At 43.1% G+C, this 14608-nt stretch overlaps 2 long non-coding RNA genes across 11 annotated transcripts; both read left to right on the top strand.

Annotated features, from left to right (window-relative positions):
• The first annotated feature begins 210 nt into the window (after positions 1-210).
• Positions 211-4387, top strand: LOC127295121 (uncharacterized). 10 transcript variants are annotated; one of them, XR_011743246.1, is made up of 9 exons: positions 211-1300; positions 1427-1555; positions 1744-1846; positions 2011-2049; positions 2676-2773; positions 3045-3122; positions 3235-3316; positions 3398-3480; positions 3887-4387. It is a non-coding gene; the product is annotated as an uncharacterized lncRNA (long non-coding RNA). The 10 variants fall into 10 exon arrangements; XR_011743251.1 differs by having other exon boundaries at positions 2027-2049; XR_011743248.1 differs by having other exon boundaries at positions 1744-2773; positions 3887-3959; positions 4085-4387.
• A 4992-nt stretch (positions 4388-9379) lies between these two features.
• Positions 9380-11842, top strand: LOC127295120 (uncharacterized). Its single transcript, XR_011756671.1, has 4 exons — positions 9380-9849; positions 10503-10596; positions 10829-10960; positions 11607-11842. It is a non-coding gene; the product is annotated as an uncharacterized lncRNA (long non-coding RNA).
• The last annotated feature ends 2766 nt before the right edge of the window (positions 11843-14608 follow it).

Genomic DNA, 14608 nt, shown 5'->3' on the forward strand with positions numbered 1-14608 from the left:
AAAACTCACATCCCGCTTTCTACCTCAACCGTTCGATGTTGTTATTTCTTTTGTCACCTGCTGCATCTTTAGATGAGTCAATGATGGCTGGGACCAAACGTGTGTGGGGTCGACCAACAGAGGGAGCGACGCTGCTCATCCGCGTCGCCTCTTTTCTCTGTTTTCTCGTGAGGTGGGTGCACCTCGTCTCATGCGATTGGTGCAGTGAAAACCTAGCTGCCCAATCCCCATCTCCACTCCACTCCGTCGCCTCTCCATGGCCGACCTCTACCTCCAGCGCCTTGTCCTGTCCTCGCCGCTGTCAGCGCATTGACGTCTTGTTCATAAGCCGGCGTCCTCGATCTGTCATCGCCTCATCGGCGGCGGGGCCCGGAGGTGGAGGCGTCGCCTGCAACGCGCCGATGGCGGGGACTGGACTTGAAGGCGTCGGTGGCGGTGGGTGGAGGCCAGGCGGGTGAGGCCGGAGACGGGCTGGCGCGGGGTGGATCTGCGTCGGCGGCTTCCGGAGGCGCCGCGGCCGGAGTCGGGACGGCGCGGGGCGGATACGCCGCGGTGACGACTGGAGGCGACGGGCGCGGCCGGAGACGGGCCTGCGCGGGGCGGCCGCCTCAAGTGAAGAACCGGTGGGAGGCGCCGGGATCCGCGGCGGCCCACTGCTGGAGGCGAACTGCGGCGTCGCTGGAGACGGGGAGGGGCGGTGGAGTGCACAAATTGGCCTACCCAGCGCAGGCCGTGGCGCGTTGCCTCCCCCTCGCGTCTCCTCCTCCGCGACCACAAACCGCCGTCTTCGCGCCTCTCTCCCTCGACCTACCCAGCCTGAGATGGAGGAGCAGCGAGGGACGCGCTGGGACGGAGGTGGAGGAGCAACGACGAGCGGCTATTGGGGTGGCGCTGGGTGAAGGGGTGGTGGGGGCAGGCCGACTGGTGCCTTGGCCATGCCCTCAACTCATCGCGTCCGCCGTCGTGCCTCTCTCCCTTGGCCTAGCCAGCACTGGAGGCGGAGTAGTGAGAGGCAGCGCTGTGACAGAGGTGGAGGAGGGAGCAGCCACGGGCAGGTGAAGGAGCTGGTGGGGGCAGGCTGACCTCTGCCGGCCGCACTCCCTCGGCCATTCCCTCGCTTGTCGTCATCCTGGTCGCCTCTTCCCCAACAGGAGTGTATTGGCAGACATACAAGATCGATCTGCAGATCGCGGAATTCATGCTGATGGTCCTCTGATCCCTGCGTACCAAGGAGGTTAAGCTGGCATGATTCAGCGCAAAATGGGTTGGCATTTTCTTCTGCTTACCTTACTTAAAGAGGGTTGGTTATTCCAGATGTTACATTGCAAAGACTTTTCTCCATACTTTCTTTGCTAATAGCATTATTTAGTTGATTTGGGAATGGAAGTGTTCGATTTAATGGGTGAACCTCTCCCTTTTACTCCAGGTAGAAGCTGGTCATGATGGCCACTGGAAGTCTGATAGAGCGAAGAATAAAAAGGCTGGAAACACCATTGATAATGTGGTAACAGAAGTATTGGCGGTGCCTTCTGGTATTAATAAATCTGGCAGAAAGGTGGGACCAATCTTTAAAATTTTGTGTAGCTAAAGTTTGAGGTTGGCAAGTTTAATTACACACATTGAAATGGGACAGTATGTTTGTTTGTGGCCCTTACTGTATATTATCTGATCCAATCTGCTACAAGATGACATTTTGATCTGTCACAAGATAAGAACCTTGTCTGATACTATTCCATTTTTCAGGTTTTTGCTGATGTGAGTGAGTTTGGACCGGCTTGGTTTTCTCCTAAGGCCCTTGATATAGACTAACATAGCGCATCCATCAGATATGAGGCCCACAGAGAAGGTTGGTACCGAGTTCTGCATTTCATACGTGCACTTCCATGGGTGCCCCATTTTCCATAACGGATGCATTCTTTCCACTCTTTTGTTATTCTCAGGCTGCACTGAAGTTAGTGTTGGTTTTTTTTTTTTGCTAATGAGGCTTTGTTATCAACTGATCTATTTTAGGACCTGCTCTTTGCAGTCACGAAGCAGGAGGGGGAGAAGGTACCTCAAATACGCCTTGCCCATCGTGCTACCATGTTTAATTAGAAGTTACTCGAAAGCGCCATAGGGACACAACAGGAAATTATTCTTGGGCTATTGGTGATCACGTGGATGCATGGATCAAAAATAGGCATGCCATTCAGTGTTCTAAAGTGTTAACTTAGCTTTTTTCCATGGAAAAGGACAATAAGATAGCTGCGGATAGCGCAATATGTTGTAGATTTTCATATCCACTTGTGGTCTTTATGCTCAATGTTGTGGCGGGTATCCTATTTCGGTATTTTTGTTTGGAAGATTGCATAGAATCTGTATGCCATAGATACAAGTAAAAGTGAGTTTTAGAAACAATTCTACAACTGTCTTGTTTCATGTTACAGCGTCATTCACATGGTAGCAGGTTCTGGAATTTGGGTAGTAGGTTGAGTGTGATAGTAGCGTTCATTTTTGTACGAATTATTTATCTGAAGCTTGTTTCTCTCCACAATTGGTGAGAGGGCATTATGTGTCCATCTGAAATTCTTGGTTTCGTCTCTTATATATAATTTTTATTCTCTGATTATTCTTTTGCTACATAGTACTATGCCCACATTGATATTTACTCTGTTTGTGATCATGTTTGTGATCAGGCAAGGAAGATTGGAAAGTTGCATGTTCAACTGCTATTATGAGCCTTGTGATAAGACAAGGCATCGCTCCTTTCCTGGTCATTGCTCCTTCTTTTTCGGTAGGATTTGAAGCTTTCTTTGGCTAAATCCATTCATGCTGGTCTTTTTCTGTTACATATGGCACTGTGAGTTATCAAATGTCCTGGTCTTTTTGTCTGCATCCAAATATAGCTGCACAATATCCATGTAAGTAATATAATTGGCCATGTTACCCAGAAATCGAAACTACTGTATTTTTTGTATATCTGTATGATTCACGTGAAAGATTTTCCAGGTGAAGCTTCCTTAGGGTTACTATAACTGTATGATTCACGTGAAAGATTTTTCCAGGTGAAGAGATCCCTTTTCGGATCATGAAGAGCATGGAGCTTCTCTGAGGGAAATTATGCGGAGTCTGATTACCGTCAGGTGGTTCTAGAGTCCATATCTTCCGTGGAAATCAAGTGTGGAAACTGAGCTTTATTGGTTTGTGCCCCCTCAATCTGATTCTCTCCTCTTCAAATTTATTTTTCTTTTGCAGATAGGGTTTGGGTGTGCAGAAGATTCTTATAGCAATGGCGATTGCAGAATTGGTTGGTGTTGTCCGTTACTATAGCCTGCAGGTATACAGAACATACACCAAATGCTTTGCTTTCTTCTACAGTCAACCTCAATGTATCTTTGAATGTGTGCCCATGAGGCAGGCTGTCAAGATGATGAGGTGACAGGAGGATGAGCATCGGCGAGCCACAGATTGTGGGGCGGCCGATGACGAGGACATCCCAATGTATGTATAACATCTCTTCGCTTTATTATTATCTGAATTCTGCGTGGGGAAATCCAGATGAATTTGGAAATGAAAAAATATATTTGTTTAGTTATTGTTGCAGCAGTATTATTATCTGAATATCTCCTGGGAAAATTCAGATGACTAAAAATAAACGGATAGATTTGTTTCATTCATTGCACTAAGCACTGGACATTGTTTTCTCTTGGATTTATATGTTCCTTAGAAAGTACAGTTTTGCATGTGCATTATATACCTATTTGGAGTTTGGGAAGGTAGTGTTGTGCAATATGCAGGCAACAAGTCACTTTTTTGACAGCGCAGGTCTCACTCAGTTGTTTTTATACTTGTGCTTACCTTTTGTCATTTTTAGGCTTCATTTAATCTCTGGACTGCTTTGATGCAGGAAGGATTTTGTTACCACTACTAATTAACAGACCATGTTGGTGCTGGAGCTTTTGTGATAAGTAGCAAAGGAGGTACGGGATGAATATAAAAGCATCGCATAAAGGATCCAAATAGTTATGCTTCAGTTTGGACTGTTTATTCTTAGGATTTCTCTATAACCTTTTCCTCTATGTAAAGATTCTGATCATTCTGGTAGTAGGACATCGCCCCTTCAAGCCAGCAAGATGATTGATGTACGTTGATGAATAAGAGCGCCCATCCAAGATACGAAGGTCAAGATACAGATGACTGGTGTTTCACATACAGATGAATTTATTGTTTTGTTTTATCTTCTATAACATAAGCTTTGTTAGCATTTTTTATTTTTCTTAGCAGATTAGGCAGGCAGGATACTTAGCAATGCTTGCATGTGTACTTTTGTTGTGCTTCATAATGCAAACAATTTTGCACATAGCTCTACAAGAGCAAGATGATGTTAATGCTTTTCCTTTTATGTGTCCATGGTTGCAAAGCATGCTCCAGTTTAAAGGACCTCTCATTGCCATCATGGGAACCATTTAAATTCACCATGTTCAACTCTGTGCGACCACAAAATTGATGTGTTATTTTTCTTGTATTTGTAGTATATATATATCTTCATACCGCAAATGTGTTGTTGTAAAATAATTAGGGTAATAATTATTTGTTGGACAGATGAGTTATCGGTAGATTATATATTTCAAATGGATTTCTAAGAAACTGATTAGTCTTAAATGATATGGTCAATCCGTTTGAAAGTGTGTGGGACACATGCTGCCGATGTCATCGCCTTTGTTTGAAAGTGAGGAAACTTGAACTAAAGAAACATCGGGTATAGATGCAATTTATATTTGCTTTAACTGTCGGCTTTAGAAGCTTAGCCATCCTTTGGCATGTTGTCTCCTGCTTGACGACGTCTCCCTCCACAACGTCTTCCTGCACCCGCATGGGCTGACACCGCATGATGGGTCGCTGCTCTCATGTCAAGCGGCTTCTCCAAGAGGACGATCTGAAATACATTTCTTTTAAATTTTGTATTATTTCTCTAAATGTATTGTGTTGGGATTCTAAATCTAGGTTTAAAATAGTGCGCTAAGAGAAATAGCGGCGGCATCCTCCAGATGCTATGCACCATATATCGTGTTGCTAATAGCGTGCTATATTTCAAATAGCATTTTGAAAAACAATAGTAGATAAAGTCGAAAAATAAAGATTTTAGTCCGAAAGTGACATGTTCATACATGCATAATCACATATAAAAATAGTTCCTCCAATTTTTGTAAAGCCTAACATCAATATTTCACGAGGTAAGGATATTGTATAAATTATTTACTAAGAATGATCATTATTACCGATATTATCTTCAGATTCAGAAGAGGATCAACAGATTGACGTATCACCGCAACAAATAAAAAGAAAATTCTTCTTTTCTTAACAAGGAAAACTCAAACCCTTGTTTTAATAGGCTCTAAAAAATAGCGAGCTAACACTATGATGTTTTAACGCGATATAACATGCTATTTCGCAAATAGCGTCTTAGCGAGTAAAATTACTAAAACTTAGCGTGAACTGTCAGAATATGCTATACCGTGCTATTAATGAAGAAATAGCATGCCATTTTAAACCATGTTCTAAATTGACAACATATTGTCTTAGGATTCCGAAATTTTTAATAATTTTGTCCTCTATGAAGTGTTAGGTAAGTCTTGGGACGAGCAGCCGATGGTGTGGATGATTGTGGCTGATGGCATGGATGACCGCGATAGAGTACTTGGTCAGGATTAGATGGAGGGAATGGAGGGGGTGTTAACGCAAATCGAGATGGGGATGAGGGGTATCAGCGGGTGAATTTTTTTACGCGAGGCAAACATTTGTGATAGTTTCTGGTTCCCATGGTATCGGTTAAAGGGCTCAAAAGTTCAAACCAAACTTTTTTTTCTTGCTACTCGCAATAAGTAGAAACATTCTTCATGTAATAGTAATTGTCCTTTTATGCTTCTTTTCTGATGCTACCTTTTTGGGTACAATAACCATAATATGGTGGTGGAGCTTATACAAAAGCATAAAAGCTGGAAAAAAGTGTGAAATCGTAATAAATTGTCATATCTTTCTTCTTCCCACAACATTTCGATGGAATGGTGTGTGCGATACACCAAAAAATGAATTTCCAGGCTAATTTTTTATATTAAAATAAGCTAAAGATTATGGTTTAAATTATAGCATGATTCTGCCATTTGCGCGATAGCGCAACGGGTCATCTAGTTTCTCCTATAAAAGTTCCAAGATGACCCGGCCATGCAAGGGGTCTGAAGGGGGCAAATCCATCGTGACCGTTGATTCGTCATGCGAACAGTAAAATTCCTCCCGCTTTTCACCCTAGCCATTGGATCTGTAGATATTTTTTACACTTTCTCAGCTTCCCATCGATTCTATGACAGATGGGACCTTGTACGTGCGGGGGCCGCCGGTCGGAGGCAGCCACACGGGCTCGTTCGCGTCACCCGCCTTCTCTAAGGCAGTGAAAACCTAGATCGAGACAGCTCCCTCCAATCATTCATTTCCTTCCTCCTCCTCCAATCCTCCCAAACAGGGCGCGGCCGACGTGAGCGAGGACGGAGCGAGGGTGCCGCCGCCATGCTTCGGGAGAGCGGCCGCGGGGCGCTGCTGCGTGGAGCGCTGGGAGGAGACGGTCACCGCCGGCCGCGGGCATCGCCATGTGAAGAGTAGGTGGCCGGGGGCCGCGTCAGCCGCTGCCTCGGGTCCACACCGCCGCCGCCGCTCCTCCATGCCATCGCCGACCACCCCCTGCGCCGCGTCGTGTCCTCGCCGTCGTCCGACAGCGCCATGGAGTGTGTCTCCTCCAAGTCGAGTCCCCACCGCCGGCGCCCAGGGTGACGCGGATCCGGGGCAGGATGGGCAGGATCTCGTCATGCCGGTCCTCCTCCGCATTGTTGCTGCGCTGCTCCCTCCTCCTCGTGGCCATCTCCTCTACGCTGCCTCCGTCCCCAGCCTCCTCTACACGGCCTCAATCCCCGGCGTTCTGCTACCTCTGCCCCACCTCCTCTCCATGGCTTGGCGTTGAGATCCATCATGGACCAGCCTCCGCCCCCATCTCTGCGTTCTGTGCAAAGATGGGACGACTAATGCCGACGACATCCCCCATCTCTGCTCTCGTTTGTTCTTGACAAGATTCAATCTCGTTTTTAGTTATTTCCATCCAATTTTGGATATAATTAGGTTGTTAAACGCCAATCCAGGGGATGCCTTTGTACATGAACCAGATCTTGAAAAGCATATGGAGGTCAACTGCGCTGAAATCAAAATCCAAAGTCAGCATCATTTTTATATTTATAAATTGCAGTATTGTGAGTATAATCCCCATGTGATTCTATCCTTATGCAGCTCAATATGATGATTGCAGATCACGAGGTTGGAATGCAGCTCAATAAGGTGATTGCAGATCATGAGGTTTCAAGGACAGCTGGTGTGATAGTAGTTAATAAATTGGGTTGATGATGAGGCTGTCAAGAACAAGCGACCGCCGCCAAAGAGGCTTTCCCTTGAGGTATTGTGATTGCATGTGTATTTTTCATAGTTGATTGGTGCAACAAATCTGAAAGTTTGGGAGTGGTTCTGAAATTTGGGAGACGACTTAGATTTTCTGTTGTATGGGTCACTCAATTGGGCAGAAGAGATATTATTAGTCCCTCCGATCCATAATAATTTATGGGGTTTTTGTTCAAATTAGCTCAAGTTTGAACAAAACCCCCGACACTTAGTATGTATCGGAGGGAGTACTTTCTATGTGGTTTTGGGATTGGTTATTGTGCTACATGACACACGGTGGTCATGTTATATGCTGGACAATATGTGCCTGCTAAATGTTAGTTTTCAGCACCACCAGTGGCATTTATGTTTTCTACCATGGATAATATCTTATGCACATCCAGTTTATTGGGATGTTTTAAAGGGTATTTCGACTCTTCTGTCCCTGTAATTGCCACAGTATGATTGAGAATGTGAGTCAACACAGTATTTTTAGATTTGAGTTCCATGGTTATTATGGTACAGTGCTCACTGCTCACTGGTATGGAAATTTGCAAATACAATATGTATGTTACATTTGCATCTGCAATCTCTATTGTACCTTTGTATACTCGAAAATATGATAAATATATGTGGTTCAGGTTCAGGTTCATGTTTATCTACTTTTGAATTGGAAAGGAAATTAGTATAAAGTTAGGAAGAAGAATGATAATACCAACTAATGAGTTGGTAACTGGGATATGTCGTAACAACCAATAGGTTAAGGTTTAATTACTGAAACTAAAATTATGACGGGTGGACTTTGATTTTTTTAGTTACTCTATTTTGAAATAGTCATGTACTCATTTTACATTTCAGCTTATTTAAGTTATGCTTCATTGTGCCATTAAGGTGAGATTGGACCAACGTTCTTTGGTTCCAGGCAAGAGATCAACAATTTTTCATGAGCTACTCTGTTTTGGAACACTCGTTTCACATTTCAACTTATTTGAATTATGCATCCATAAAATAGAGATGAACTAGAAAGTGCTTCTCTCGTGCCATTAAGGTTAATGGTCCCGAGGCTGGACATTCAACTTTTTTTGAGCCGTTGAGTCCATGATTTTAATGGGTGCTAATTCTGTTATTTATATTGTCTATGGATATGAGAAACTTAATGTTTCGTACAGTTCTATCACTTGCAAACAGAGAACCAGTAACATGTGTTGTCTATAATTTGTTTCGCTTTGCCTTAACCTGTATATGTTCGTAAGCATCCATGGTGGTACTTCTTACTCTTCCTAAGGTTATTTTGGTTATAAGTAAATGAAATATATTAGCAAATTAGTTCCTCAAAAAATATGTTATAGCAAACTATCGACCTTATATCTGCATTATGCATCTATGATTTGTATATCTGTTAATTTGTGCTCGAAGGAGACTGGGAGGTGTTTCACTATTATGAAATCGGGGTGATTGGCGCATTCATCTTCTACTTCTTCAAGTACAAGAGGCTGATGCCCCTGAAGAGTATAAGCTCTTAGTAGGACGGATTCAACCTTCTATTTGCCTGTTAAGGTACAGCATCAAAAGTCTTGAATTTATGTAAATTAACATTCTTTCAAAGGCTTGCAGTGTACCTAGGAGAATTAAATGGATATATTTTTCTCTTTGCTATAAATGGGTTATCATAGAAATCTCTATCTTTGCAAATATTTCACCCTATTAATAAAGGAGCACAAATCATTGTAAGAACATATTCTTTTACTTACTATGATGAGTATATTATAGCTTTCTTCCTATAAATATATAGGAAAGCTATTACCGTGCTCATGCAACATTCCAATTGCTTTTAGATATGAATATTTTGTCATTGCAACGCGGGATATAAAATTTACTCTGTTTTTCATTTTTCACATCTGTACATTTTGAGATAGTTGCATACATGTTATTGCTGCACTAGATGAACGAAAGCCGCAAGGTGATTCGATCTGCTCCATTTATCATCACGATAGTTGAGCATTTATTCATCTCTCAAATATTTTCTGCTAATAAGTCTTCACATAATCATATTCTCTCTTACTGCTCTTTTAATAAGAGACTTGCTCAGTTGCTCCTCGTAAAAAGGATAAAAATATTGATATTACGTTGCATAATTAGTAATATTTCTGACCGCTCACAGAATTTGTGTTCATTTTGCATTCTTGTCAGTATGTAACAAGGAGGCAGTATGTCATAGTGGCTGATTTGGAGGAAGGATTTATATTTTTTAGCTTCCCATTATGATTGAATAAGAACAATAGATTAATTTTCCTATTGGCAGCAGACACGTGCTGATTGACTATTCAACATTAGCTTGCAGTTCACTATCCGGGCCAAAATGAAGTTGCAATTCACTGGCTTAGTCCTTCTCATGAGGTATTTCTTTTCCTTTGACCCGAAATCTTCTATCTCTAAATAGGAAGCCCCCACTACATGATTTTGCAGCCTCCTCGTGCGTCCACGTCACCCCTATTTACCAGCGCGCTGCATTGTCGCCAGTAGCCGCTGGTTGGTTGGTCGCTGGATGCTCTTTCCCTCAGCCCAATAGTTTACACATGGGCTAGGCATTAGTTGGGCTAGGTGAGAAGGATGTATGTACAAGGACAAGCCTCTTGATCGATAGCCTTCGTCCGTAAAAAAAACTGCTGGCCATCGTTCCTCTTCCCTGATCGTGCTCTGCCGCGACTTCATGGCCGAACATCTTCCCTGTGCGACCTATGCCCTCCTCCCAACAAATGCTCGTGAGACCGCCCATGCCATCATTGCCCTGCAAAAACACAAGGAATGGTTACTGAACCGGCACCGCCTACAACTATAAAAAGCTCCCCTGTGTTGCCATCTCTCAGATCCCTTCTCCTCGCTGGTACCTGCCCGCTCCATATTGTCCTTCCCCTTTATTTTTATCCTTTCACTGGATGACTCATGGTTGTTAATCTGTTAGGTTAGCTCTTCCTCATGAAAGTTGCTCGACGTTTTGCCTACCCCGGTTTGATTCGATTTTCCTTGGATTTTGCTTGCCGATCACTCAGGTCCCCACCGATCTAATTGGATCACGATTGGATTCTGAGTTCTGCTCGCTCCATCAAGAAGGAAGAAACCACGCTGGACAACCTGCTTGCATTGGTACACAAGCTCTCATCTATTACACTTAATTTTCAGTTTACACTGAAACAACACATGCATCTTCTATTTCCTTAATCTTGATGGTCGTATATATATGTTCCCCTCAAATGTATCCTCTATTTTATTTGTTACATTTGAATTTGATAGCCTGGAATCTTCCATCGAATACAACGATTTCTGTGTATTCGGTTTGCAAAGATGAATAAGGCTGAAAGTTCTGAAAATCATGCAGGTCATCATGCTTGGCATTCAGGCTCACACAGTTGTGGACGCGCACGCGTCAGTAACAACCTGTCGCCACTGAAACGAATCAATCTGCTTCTTTCCTGTAACCCTTGCCGGCGTGCACAACTAAGAAATACAGGTTAGTTAGGGTCAATATGTCCCTTCAAATCTTCTACTATTATACTGCCGGTATACATATCGACTTATTGAATTGCCATGTGCTTCATGCTGATCACACTGCTTGTCTACATTATATAGATCAGAATTACATGGACTAAGGGTTGTAGCTTGCAAGGAGTAACATTAAATTTGGATAGGTACGAATTACAGAGAATCAGGGCACATCATGGATCAAGGGTTATAATATGTATGAACGTGTTTGATTGATCTACGTGCTCTGAGTGGTGTGCTGCAGTCTCCAGCTCATCTGATTTGTATGTCTGATCAGCTGCAATGCATCATTGCCTCCTCTGGTCATGATTGTTTGCCCGTAGATGCTGCTTCTTCAGTTTTACTTCTATTCGTTTCCAACCTGGAATTTCTTTCCTGGACGCATAGTCATGGAGCTCCTCTCATTTTATACATTCTTTCATCTCTGCTTTTAGCAACGCCTCAACTTTCAAGTAAGAACATCTATATTATGTTACCTAATTTTAGTTTAGCTTTTCCTACTGCTTTCTGGGAAGTCATTGTTCATATTACATGCACATAACTATGACATTGAACTTATTATCTTTGGATTTAAGATCAAAAGCAGAACCTAAGTTTACAATTTTTTCGTGCAGTTGGATTCAAAGGACGTGATCTGTGCCTACCGAGAAGACATGTTTATGAACCGTTTGCTGATGTCCTATTCTGTAATAGGATGATTTGTGCAGATTAAGAAAGCGTTCCTATATGGCATCTCTTTGCCTAATAGACACTGCTATAGTCAAAACAATTGTTGCCTAACCAAATTTCACCGGTGAAGGTCTTCATACTGTTGGAATTATATAAGATTTTTTCTATTAATGTATATTTATCATGTGTTATAATTTTATTCTCTTAATGTATATGAATTACTGTTGCTTTGCATCAAAGCTTTCATAAAACTATGCATATGAATTGTTATTATATACATCTCTAAAAAAATCCCGCCGCAAGGCTAGGATGGTTTTCTAATTAGCTATCCCTGCCATATGATGCTCTTATGTATTATATGATTAAGGAGAATTTTCCAGGATGTAGCACAGATGATAAACTTATGGCGTCATCTGCAATATAGTGTGTGATGATTGTTTGGTTTAGCTTAATCATTTCCATGCTGTCAAGCTTTGGCTTTTGGCTGATGATAAATATTACTATGATGCAGTACACAGGAAGTATTCAGCATTTGTGAATCGAGTGCGAGGTCTTCCTTAGGTACCCCTGCATTACTACCTTCTGTGGCACCCCCGGGATCAGGGTTAGACAAATACCAGATCTTCGTCTGACATAAGCCTAACCTAGAGCTCGAGAGACTACAGTGAGAGAATCGGTAACACAACAGTGACTCTACGACTCAAGAAGTAATACAAGCTCATAACTGAGCGAAGAACCAAAGCATTACAAGTAGAGGTCACTGACCTGACATACATCAATCAACGGAAGCGAAGTTATGCTATTAGACATAGCAAGATAGCAAAAGGCCTAAGAGGCCAGGAGCATAACGGCGACGTCCCAGCCCATAGATTCCAGGCTGCCACCTGGGAACCCCAAGCTACTCGTCGATGTCGACCTAGAAACCACCATCTGTTGGAGCGACTTCGTCTGAAACAAAAGCATGCAAAGCTGAGTACAGGGACTCAGCAAGACTTAGTACAACCTTTTAGCAAAGCGGGTATGCGGGCTTTCTGTAGATCTTCTTTTGCGTAAAGCTAATTTTCCTTTGTAAGATAAGAGAGAAGAGAAGCTCGACTACTTAGAACCTTTAAAAGGGGATAAGAGAGCGGTATCTCTATCTTTATTGATCATCATATTGTATCCACCAATCTTCATCATCTCGAACCACTATCCTCGGATCACCCCTCAACACCCGGAGAAGGTATCCGTAAACACACATTGTTTGCCAAGTTTTACGATCAGGTTAAAGTTGTCTATGATCACAGAATCCATTCCCAAGTCGTCCGTAACCGTGGACATGGCTTTTCGAAAAGATTTAACCCTGCAGGGGTGCACAACTTTACCCACACGTGCCAACCGATTCTTAGTGCCAGTACATTAGCTCTCTTCCTTGGAAAGCCGGCAGAGAGTGGTTGACCACGACCTTTACCTTGCTGTCGCCGAGACCATGAGTCACGCGCTAAGGATTGTTCCGCCGTAACGGGTCAAGTCCCGAAGTCGGTCCTTAACGATGTGAGGCGAGGTGGGTTTCCCCAGGGACTCTAACCCCAGCCACCACGGCCACGCTTACCTACCTGTATGCTATGCACTTTTCACAAACGTTTTCGATGCATATGTCCAGATAACACGCAAACTATGTGACTCATGGAATCTACTAGGCAAGTTAGTGAGTCGAGAGGGTACCATAATAGGGCCTCGTGTGGTTGTACGCTCAGTCTTGGTTCAAGAGGCGAGAACTCGGTTCCTAGGGTCGGCAGAAACGAAACAACCCACCACATCCCAATGTGGCCTCTCGTCTGAGCCTTTAATCATGTTTATCAACATCTCTATACTTACCACGTCAACCTGTCATGCTAGATTCATATCATTGTAAGGCTCCAGTCCGAAGACCGGAGTAGTAGCGTAACAAACTAAGCAGGGCTAAGCATAAAGAGATAAAGGCTATAGCGATGCACACATGCCAAACCTAGTTATGCTAGGAGCAGTGGATCAGGTATTTGAGGCTACAAGGGTGGAACATGCAATGGATAGGATAACTCTACCTATCGATAAAAGACAATTGAATCGTATGCAATATGTAGGAACCAGAGTAAAAGCATTTCGAAATTATATATGAACCAGGCTAGGGCTTGCCTTTGTCCCTGACAAACCGAAGTGGATCTTCGATAACCTTGTACTTGACTTGTTTGTCGGTGGGCAATTATTGATCTTCGGTCTTGTTGATCTTCATCGTCTTAGACTCGTGCTCTATCGATCGCGAAGAAGCAGATACTAGAAAGAGAGAAATAACATTCAATACATGGCATCGATGCAATGCGCATACAAGAATGATGATATGACGTGTTAAAGATATTGAATTAATCCTAGGACATGATCATCAGATTAACTGGGGTTTGACGGAACTAGGGTTAGCAGTTCCGGCGACCTCAGAGGGGTACAATTAGTTCTTCTAAAACAAATAGGATTTGAAGTTGTTTATCAATGCATGCTTTTGATACTAAAGTGTAGATCTCATTTTTCTGAAGATTTTGATATATTATACACATTTTTCTGAATTAAAATGAAATAGTTATGGATTTTACAAGTTTTATCCATTTTCTGAAATTCTAGTAATTATTAAAATTCTGACATAGGGGCCCACTGTCATAGTTTTATTCTTTATCTAAAATACTGGAAATGATTAAATTTCTGACGAACGGACCCCACCTGTCATATTAATTTGAATTACAGAAAAATGATAAAACAAAAATAAAAGAAAAGACACATGGCAACCGGGTCCCACCGGAGTCAACCGCCGGTGGTTGACCACGGCGGACCGGCGCCGGTGACCGACGGAGTGGACGCTCCAGGGCGTCCCTGGAGGCGCCGTTTGGCGCGGCAGACGCGCACGAGCGCGGGCGACCACATGGTGGTGGCGCCGCCCACC

This window comes from Lolium perenne, chromosome 4 (genome assembly GCF_019359855.2).
Source record: "Lolium perenne isolate Kyuss_39 chromosome 4, Kyuss_2.0, whole genome shotgun sequence".
NCBI classification, from domain to species: Eukaryota; Viridiplantae; Streptophyta; class Magnoliopsida; order Poales; family Poaceae; genus Lolium; species Lolium perenne.